Raw genomic sequence first — 9,401 nt, forward strand, 5'->3', positions numbered from 1 at the left:
TACGCTGACGCAGTAAGGAGGCAGCAGCCACACCAGCCCTCGCCGTTCAATGGACTGCCGCATGTCACCGCTCCTACTCAGTCTTCCGTCGTCGCATGGGCTCCTCCCCTCGCTACCACAGCATCGTCTCAGCCGTATGCCGCGTGGGCGGTGCCCCTCGCTGCAAATGCCTGGCGAACGTGCGATAACCGGCCGATCTGTTTTGCGTGCGGCTGCCCTGGCCATATGTCCCGATACTGCCGTCGTCGCGTGCCCGCCTACACAGACGTCCGACCACGAAGCAACTACATGGACCGACCCCTTTTTGGTTATGAAAGCTCGGATCGTTAGTCAAACGCGTCTTCCCGTGACTATCCGGCAACTTCGTCTCGTCGATCACCTTCACACAATCGACGCTCCTTGTCACCCATGCGTCCACGACCAGCCCCTCAAAATGAGGGAAACTAGCCGTCGCAGTTCAAGGGGCAAGAACTGCGCTATCGAAATGTTCAAGTCCTCGCACTTTGCCGTCAATTATTGTCGAAGTTTTTGTAGACAGCGCCCATGCATACGCTCTTGTGGATACCAGTGCCGCTGTGTCTGTTATAGACGCCAAACGTTGCCGCAAGCTCCGAAAGGTGACCACGGCGCTTGATATAATGTCCTTACGTGCAGTAAATGGAGAACCTGTTCGACCTATAGCCGCCTGCACTGCCCGACTCACAATTGCGGAGGACCACTACATTGTTAAGTTTATCGTCCTTTCCTTTTGCTTTCATGACATCATACTTGGCTGGGATTTCCTATCGCGTAATCGTGCCGTTATAGATTGTCCCCGTTCCAAACTTGAACTGCTTCCGTTGTTCGACCAGCCCTACGACCACACTATTCAAGCCGCGCACAAGCTAGTTGCCAAAGAGGACACTGACATTCCACCGACAACAGCTGTTTTGCCGCTGTGGTCTCCGATGGCATGCGTGATGAAGTAGCATTTTTTGAGCCATCAAGCCTCTTTCTAAGTCGGAAACCAATTCTGCTCCCTTATTCACACATCTCAATTTCTAATGGAGCCAGTGCTCTCTGCCTTACCAATCCCTTTCCTCATATCATCAAACTGTTCAAAGGCAAGTCTCTTGGATGCGTACAGCCCATTGATAACGGACAAATTTAACCGTGCCGCAAGAATCATCCCAAAGTGACCTCGCCGCCGTCAGTGCTCTTAACCACTCTGATGTACAGGCTTCGAAAGTGTTTGATTCGGCGATTGCAGACGGACTGTCACCATCTGAACAATCTAAACTCCTCCAACTGCTGTACCAGTATCGCAAATCTTTCGATGTTGTTCAACCTTCACTTTGCTGCACATCTACCACTCTACATTACATTCATACCGGCTCCCATGCGCCACTACGACAGTGACCATATCGTGTGTCTGCGGCGGAACGCCAAGTTATTACCGAACAGGTGAGCGATATGCTGCAACGCGGCGTCATTCAACCTTCACAAAGTCAATGGGCCTCATCTGTAGTGCTCGTTAAAAAAAGGATGGTTTCGTTCACTTCTGCGCGGATTACCGGTGCCTAAATAAGATCACTCGAAAAGACGTGTATCCTTCACCCAGGATTGACGATGCCCTAGATACTTTACAAGGTGCCGAGTTTTTTTTCATCATTAGATTTGCACTCAGGGTACTAGCAGGTCCCCCATGCAGATGCCGATCGACCAAAAACAGCCTTCGTGACACCGCACGGTCTGTATGAGTTTAATGTCATGCCCTTCGGCCTCTGCAATGTGCCTGCCACCTTAGAGCGTATGATGGACCCGGTTCTTCAGGGTTTGAAATGGCAAATCTGTCTCTGCTATCTCGACGATATTGTCGTCTTTCCGCCAGACTTTGGAACACATCTCGAACGCCCCAAACACGTCCTCACGGGCCTGAAGAATTCTCAGCTCTCACTCAAGCTCAAGAACTGTCAATTCGCTGCTCGGCAACTTGCGATTTTCGGGCACGTCGTATCAAAGGACGGTATACTTCCAGACCCGGCTAAGTTACGTGCTGTCACCGACTTCCCCAAACCAACGACTATGAAGCAGTTACGGAGCTTCGTGGGGTTATGCTCCTACTTTCGCCGGTTCATGCGCAACTTCGCCTCTATCAATGCGCCTTTGACCGAACTTATAGGCAGAACCACCAATATTTCGTCATGGTCTTCTGAGTGTGACCAAGCCTTCTGTATCCTTCGTCGTCTCCTCACTTCGCCACCAATACTGCTTCCCTATGATCCTACGGCAGCAACTGAGGTCCACACCGACGCCAGTGGTGTCAGCCTCAGTGCGGTTCTCGCGCAACGCAAGCCTGGATTCACCGAGTATGTCATCGCCTACGCCAGCAGAACTCTCACCAAGGCTGAATCAAACTACAGCGTAACCGAGAAGGAATGCTTGGCGATTGTTTGGGCGCTTGTCAAGTTCCGCCCATATTTTATGGCCGTGATTTTGATGTAGTAACGGACCACCATGCATTATACTGATTATCTTCGCTTGAGGACCCATCGGGTCGTCTTGCCCGTTGCGCTCTTCGGCTTCAAGAATATGACATTCGCGTTGTATATCGTTTCGGCCACAGGCATACCGATGCTGATGCACTGTCACGATCTCCCCTATCCCCGGACATTGCATCTGTTTCCTCGGACAACACGTTGTCAGCTTTTGACGAGGACACCACCTTGTCTGAACAACGCAGTGATCCATGGATCGCTTCGCTTCTTGACGCGTTATCCGAGGCACCGACACTTCCAGCCACTCGAACCCTTCGCCGCCAGGCTCCGCACTTCAGTATTCGGGATGGCTTTTTGTACCAGCGCAACTATTCAGCAGATGGTAGAAAATGGCTACTAGTGATCCCCCGAACGCTGCGCTCTACCATCTGCGCGTCGTTTCATTCCGACCCGCAATGTGCTCACGCCGGTGTTTTCAAGACCTACGAGTGCCTACGAAAAAGGTATTACTGGCACGGAATGTTCATCTTCGTCCGCCAGTTCATTCGCGGCTGCCACGAATGTCAGGGGCGGAAAAGCTCGCCACATCCTGCATCAGGTTCGTTGCAGCCACTTTCATGCCCAGACCGCCCATTCGACTGTGTAGGAATTGACCTCTACGGACCACTACCATTAACAACGGCAGGCAACCGATGGGCTATCGTGGCAGTGGATCATCTAACACGGTATGCTGAAACTGCTGCTCTCCCCCCAGCTACAGCACAAGACGTCGCAACTTTCATACTCAATCGTTTTGTGCTTAGTCATGCTCCTCCTCGAGAACTTCTCAGTGACCGAGGGCGTCTTTTCCTCTCCGATGTAATACAAGCACTTCTTCACAGTGCCATATTGTTCAACGGAAGAGTACAGCCTACCACCCCCAGACGAACGGCTTGACTGAGCGGTTTAATCGTACTCTGGGGGACATGCTCGCTACGCATGTCGCTTCTGATCAAACAAACTGGAACCTCGTTCTCCCATTTGTGACATACGCGTTTAACACGGCTACGCAAGTCACTACCTGGTTTTCCCCATTTTTCTTCTGTACGGTCGCCAACCATCGCACACCATCGACACTTTACTGCCATACTCGCCAGATCCCTCCGATTGCAAGCCTGTCTCGGAAGCCGCTCGTTACGCAGAAGAGTGCCGCAAGCTAGCCAAGCGGCTTACTACATCCGACCAACAGCGCCAGAAGGACACCCAGGACGACGACCATCGTTCTGCACCAACGTTCGTTCCTGGAGATCTTGTATGGCTTCATGTACCGCCCTGCGCCCCTGGTGTATCACCAAAGCCACTCTCTAATTATCATGGTCCCTACGACGTGGTCTAACGTACTTCCCCCGTGAACTACGCTATTGAACCCCTCACGCCACCGTGCGACCATCGTCGGCGTGGACGTGATATCGTTCACGTAAACCATCTGAAGCCCTACTTTGACCCGCTTGTCCCCACGTGTTATATTGCCAGGATGGCTTCAACTTTTTCGCCGGGGGTAATTGTAGTGAATAAGAAAGACGTTGATATCATCAAGTCAGCTATCATCAACACAAGAAAAAGGCACGAAATCGTCGATCAAGCACCGTCATCTGGGTCCGCCTGCGTTCCTTTATAGCTACCACCCGCTTGCTCAGTCCTTCAATAAACCCCCTTTACATTATTATTATTATCAATGCTTCAGAAATAAAATGAAAATATGGCCGGATGCGTCTTGGTAGTCAGCGTGAACGAAGCAGTGATTTCAGCTTCACGGAATGCCTGTCTCAAAGGCCCTGCAGCTGCAGCTTTCTGTGCCTGCGGGAGGAAGTTGAGGTCCATTGTCCGAAAAGTCTCGCCTGACTGCACTGCAGCTGTTGGCAAGCTGGCAAGGGGTGCACACAGTAAAAAATACAAAAAAGACGCCCATCGGAGGGTGGGAAATTCAGAGAACGTTGTTCGAAGAAGCGCGCGTAGGTGCCGTGCAGGTTTGCCGTGGCCTACACCAGTCTGTCGACACAGCAGGAAAGAGAGTGCCACAGCCCCTTTTTAGTAACGACAAAAAAATAGTTTGCGCAAACATTCAGTCGTATGGTAATAATAGTTCGTCAATAATTGTGGAAAAAATAAAACGTCATTTGCCCATAAGCTCAGGAAAACTGAGTTATAGTGAAAACAGCATAAATCATTGATCTCGAGGAGTAGTGTATCTTTCATTGTCAAGCCTGCATGCACTTTATCCATCCGCGCCATTGTTGCTTTTTTGCTCGCCGGAGTCATGGGTGCAGTGCTGAACAAGTTTGTCAATTTTCATTCCTCTTGCTCTTATTTCAGGTCCAACTACTGCTCCAATTTACACAAAATAATCACGCAGCTCTCAGTAATCTACTTCGCTGTACGTGGCGAATTCGTGGACGGACGTGGAAGTGTTTTTGTGTGCGTGTGCGTGTGTACGCCGCAGGATTGGTGATCGTCAACTTTTTGTGCGAAAAAAAACGGACACCCATGCTTGCGGGCAAGCGTTCCCTCAAACCTTGTACCTAAAGCAGTACGAATGGACGTGGTGGCTTTAGGGTGGGAATAAGTTATCAGGATTACCAGGCTCCTTGAAAGACAAGTCTCGGTAAAATGTCAAGGTAAGTTCCTTATGCCGCAGTGACACTTCTCGCAGCCATCATCGGAGATCGGCTCAACGTCCAGCGGCAGGATACTTTTAGCTAAGATTTGGTTTGCTTTTGATTCCTCGTATTCTTTGTTAGTTTCTCTCAACTGAAACGTTGTTGCAGCCCTTTGGAGGTCAGGCAAGTCAGAATATTCTCATGTCTTTCTCATCACCTAATCAAGAGCACTCCCCTTGGCTGGCCTCACTACCGGTCAAGGATTGGGCGCTTGATAACTTGCTACGCAGTGTGGATAACTACGTTCCTGCTGCTCTGGTTCTTACAAATGGGGGTTCAATTCCAATAACGAATCCGAAGGTGATACAAGTAGAGCTTCAGAAAGCCTCGTCGCTTTTCCAGAATATTACTGAGGTCCACTAGTTCGGTCGAGGGGGTATCCTGTGCTGCTCTGCAGATCAGGATTGTGTCCGAGAGCTTCTGAATTGCTCTGAATTTGCTGCACAGCCGGTGAGCCCGTTTATTCCAGCTCATCTTGAATGTACGAAGGGCATTGTTCGTGGGGTGGATATGAGTCTGGCACCTCAAGAAATTCTAGACTTATTTGCTGTAGCTGGGGCAGTTTCAGTCTATCGATGCACACGAACGACTGATAAAACAAAATCGCCTACTGAATCAGTTATAGTACCTTTTGCAGGAAGAGTCAGACCAACAAAAATTAAGGTATGGCCACTAATCTACAAAGTAGGGCCAATTCACCTGAAACCTTTGCAGTGCTTGAAATATTGGCGATTTGACCACAGCATGAAAGGATGCAGATCACAGGCTATATGTCGTCAATGCCGAGTAAGTCATGACAGCTGCAATTCCAAATTTGATGACCAGAAGTGCTGCTTGTGTAATGAAGCGCACCCTGCAGACTCTGCTGAATGTGGCCAAAAGAAGGAGAAATGGGTGTTCTAGAAAACATAGAACGCAGGCGTTGCTCTAGGAGGGAGGCGGTAGCAGAAATGCATGAAATATCAAAAGTTTACAAGCATAAATAACATCCCGGCACACAGTGGCAATGAATTCATCGCTCACAAGGTCGATGACTAAGACTATCGAAAAGTCTACTGAAAAGGCAATGCAGCGTCTGGCAGCTACTCTTTTTGAAGCCTTGGTTAATATGTTAATACAACAGCTGACACAAATCATTGGTAGAGTTTTTGTGCAAAATTGAGACTCGCAGGCTCTGTTGATTTCAATGAGTACAGAGGAGGAAAATGTGGCAGTTAATCATAGATCTATCTCTCCGAGAGCAGGTCCTTCTAAAAATAGAGTTCAGGCTGAGTCAGAACCTATGACAGATGATTCAGGAGACTTTACAGATATGGACACAGAATCTCAGAAGTCTTTGAAATGTAACAGATCTCCCCCTTCTAAAAAGTCTTTTTAGAACCTAAAATCCTAGAAACACCTGTCAAAGAAAGCTTTATTTGAGAAACTTTCAAAAAATGATTTCTTGAAAGAAGATATTCTAGATCAGGCAGTTTCTTCTGCTGGTATAGCATCAAATTAGGTTCCCTAAAACTTCTGCAGTGGAATTGCCGGTCTATTTGGTCGGCAACTACAGATATACAATATATTTCTTCGCAAAGTTTTCCCGACATAATTGCTATTCAGAAAACCTGGCTTGCTAACGGTACAAAATTTTACATGAAAAACAATCAATTAATCCGGCTGGATCGCCCGAGTAGAGGTGGTAGTCTGGCTTTCTTAATATCAACAAATTTAGTCACAGAGCCAAGATATCGTATCAGTGTATGGACACTAATTACGAAATTCTTGTGTTAGACATAACACGGCCAGACTGCTCGCTTTTCTCTTTTTCAAATGCATACTTTCCTGCAGAGGTTTAGGACACGAGATGCCTCGATATTATGTTAGCTTCATGCAAAAAAGAAATAGTACTGTGTGGTGATTTCAAATCACACTACGTATCTTCGGGCTTCAGGGGCCGAATTCACAAAGCTTTCTCTTTGGCTACGCATTTTCTTAGCGAAAAATTTTCTTATCTGGAGAAATTACTATAGCGCGGGTATGAATTTAACTTATTCGGCACTTAAGAGGACAAGGAGGACACACGATAGCCGATGAAACGACAAGGAAAGAAAGAAGTGTGTGCCGATAATATCAAGGTTGCACGCAAAGCGTCTAGCATCGAGAGTATACGATGATAGCCAATGATTTGCTGCATCTAAGTTTCAGTTCCGCGAGCGTCTGCTACAGCGCTTACGGGATGCCGCGTACGTTGTAATAGACGTTTTGGTGGGCTGTGCAAAGCCAAGCACTCGCCTTTAATCAACGACTGTAGCTAAAAAAAATAATTGTTCGATGGCCTTAAGCCACCGAGCAATCCATGCACTATCTCGCCAAGTACAAGTAAACAACACTCCAGGTGCACCACATAAATGAAACCATGCGCAAATCGATGCATGCGATGTTTGAAAATGTGCATCGAATGTCTTCCCCTATTTAACGCGACCAGTTAGCTTATATTTCATTGAAGCTGCGCTGCTACTTAACTAATTCGGTGCAATCTAGCACAGTATTGTGGTGAACGTAAGGGTGTTTTGTACCTATAGTCAAAGATAGCCTTTGTTACAATATTCTTATTACAAGACACATGAGCGACTTTGGTGCCTGGAGATGAATTGTGCGGAAATAGATAACAGCAGTAATCAAATGAAATTGTGAGCGCAATTTCGCTGGTTTCATGCACCGCAGCATTTTTATAAAGCCGGAATGCGAGAACGTGCATACGCTTACGCTTAGGTATATGTCTACGTAAAATGAGGGAGACTCGTCGGGAGGTGTCTCAGTGCTAATGCTTTTCACAAAACACGGTGCAAATATTTCGTGCAGCGTTTTTTGAGTGCATAAACAAAGCAAAGGACGTGTATACGAGTCTTGAGGTCGAGAGACGTTATCACACGTGCGAAAAGAATGAAAAGAAAGAGAGAGAGACTGTCGTTTCGGTTTCGCGAAAGCTTGAAATTGATAGATAATAAAGACAATTTTCTGGCCCAGCAGACGTCAGGGAAAGTCTCTGCAAAGCAGCGTCAGATGCTCTGAGAGCATAAAAAAGTGGAGTACGCGTTATGTGGGAGTGACAGCCACTCAGAAAGCGAGATGAAGTGTGACTGTTCTTAGATGTGAGAATCAATGCTAATTAGGAGAGTGTAGTTAATGAGCCAAAACTTTCCTAAATAACGATAATGGAAGCAAACTGAGCATTCATCTAGTGAAAGTGACACTAGTGACAGTGAACTCATAATAGTTGATTAGCGTTGTCACAGGCCGATATATATATTAATATTTGGCAAACTATGAGAAGGTAGCCTACGTTAGAGCTGGCTATCCCAACGTCATGACAGTAATGCACAAGAATAAATAGCGCACGGTTATACAGTCACACGTGGTGGTTTCTATCTTCTAGTAACCTTGGGCAAACCCATTCTAACTATTTTTTCTATTTTTGACAAAGTTTCACTGGACGTTTTTGCATTGGGCTTCATTCGAAGGAATGACGATATATCAGCAATAGGGCGAATGCAAGCACTGCTGCAGTGGACGAGCGGTTACAGCGCTCAACTACAATCTAGGAGGTACGTGGTTCGATTCGCAGAATCACTGAGCACTTCGTTTTTTCAAGAGGTTGTCTGGCCTGACATTATGCGTGGTGGCGGGTACTAAATTTTTCAGAAGTAGGCTTTCGCACTTGCTTCTTTCGCTCCCCTTTTGACCCAAAATCGCTGTACTGTGCTCCTTCAAAAATTAAACAATTCAGGGTTCATAATTTTTTCCTCCATCCTCTCTTATCGCAAAATTGTCCAGTGCTCAAATACCAATATCATACCTGGTATATTACTATTCACGTGTTTGGATATTCAACCAGCAATCAGTCTTCACGGTGTTTTGAAGGAAATCTACACATGAAGTGAGCTAACTGCTTGCAGCCAAGTTGACTGCCTTTGTAGGGACACGCTTTCGTGCTAATTTGGTGGGCATCATCACATGCAGCAAGACTAAAGAGCACGGACAGTTAGAGCTGACGCAAACAGAGTGATTAGTTTGTGTCTTCTCTCCAGCTATTTGTCATGCTGCACGCTTCAGTGTAATGTCGCTGTCGATGATTAAAATGAACTATAGAAGTTAATCGAGTTCTGCTGAGAGGGTCCCCTATTGTCCAGAATGGAACAGAACAATGGCAATTTGATTTGTGTGATAAAGAGATACCCTGCTT

This window comes from Rhipicephalus microplus, chromosome X (genome assembly GCF_043290135.1).
Source record: "Rhipicephalus microplus isolate Deutch F79 chromosome X, USDA_Rmic, whole genome shotgun sequence".
Classification (NCBI taxonomy): domain Eukaryota; kingdom Metazoa; phylum Arthropoda; class Arachnida; order Ixodida; family Ixodidae; genus Rhipicephalus; species Rhipicephalus microplus.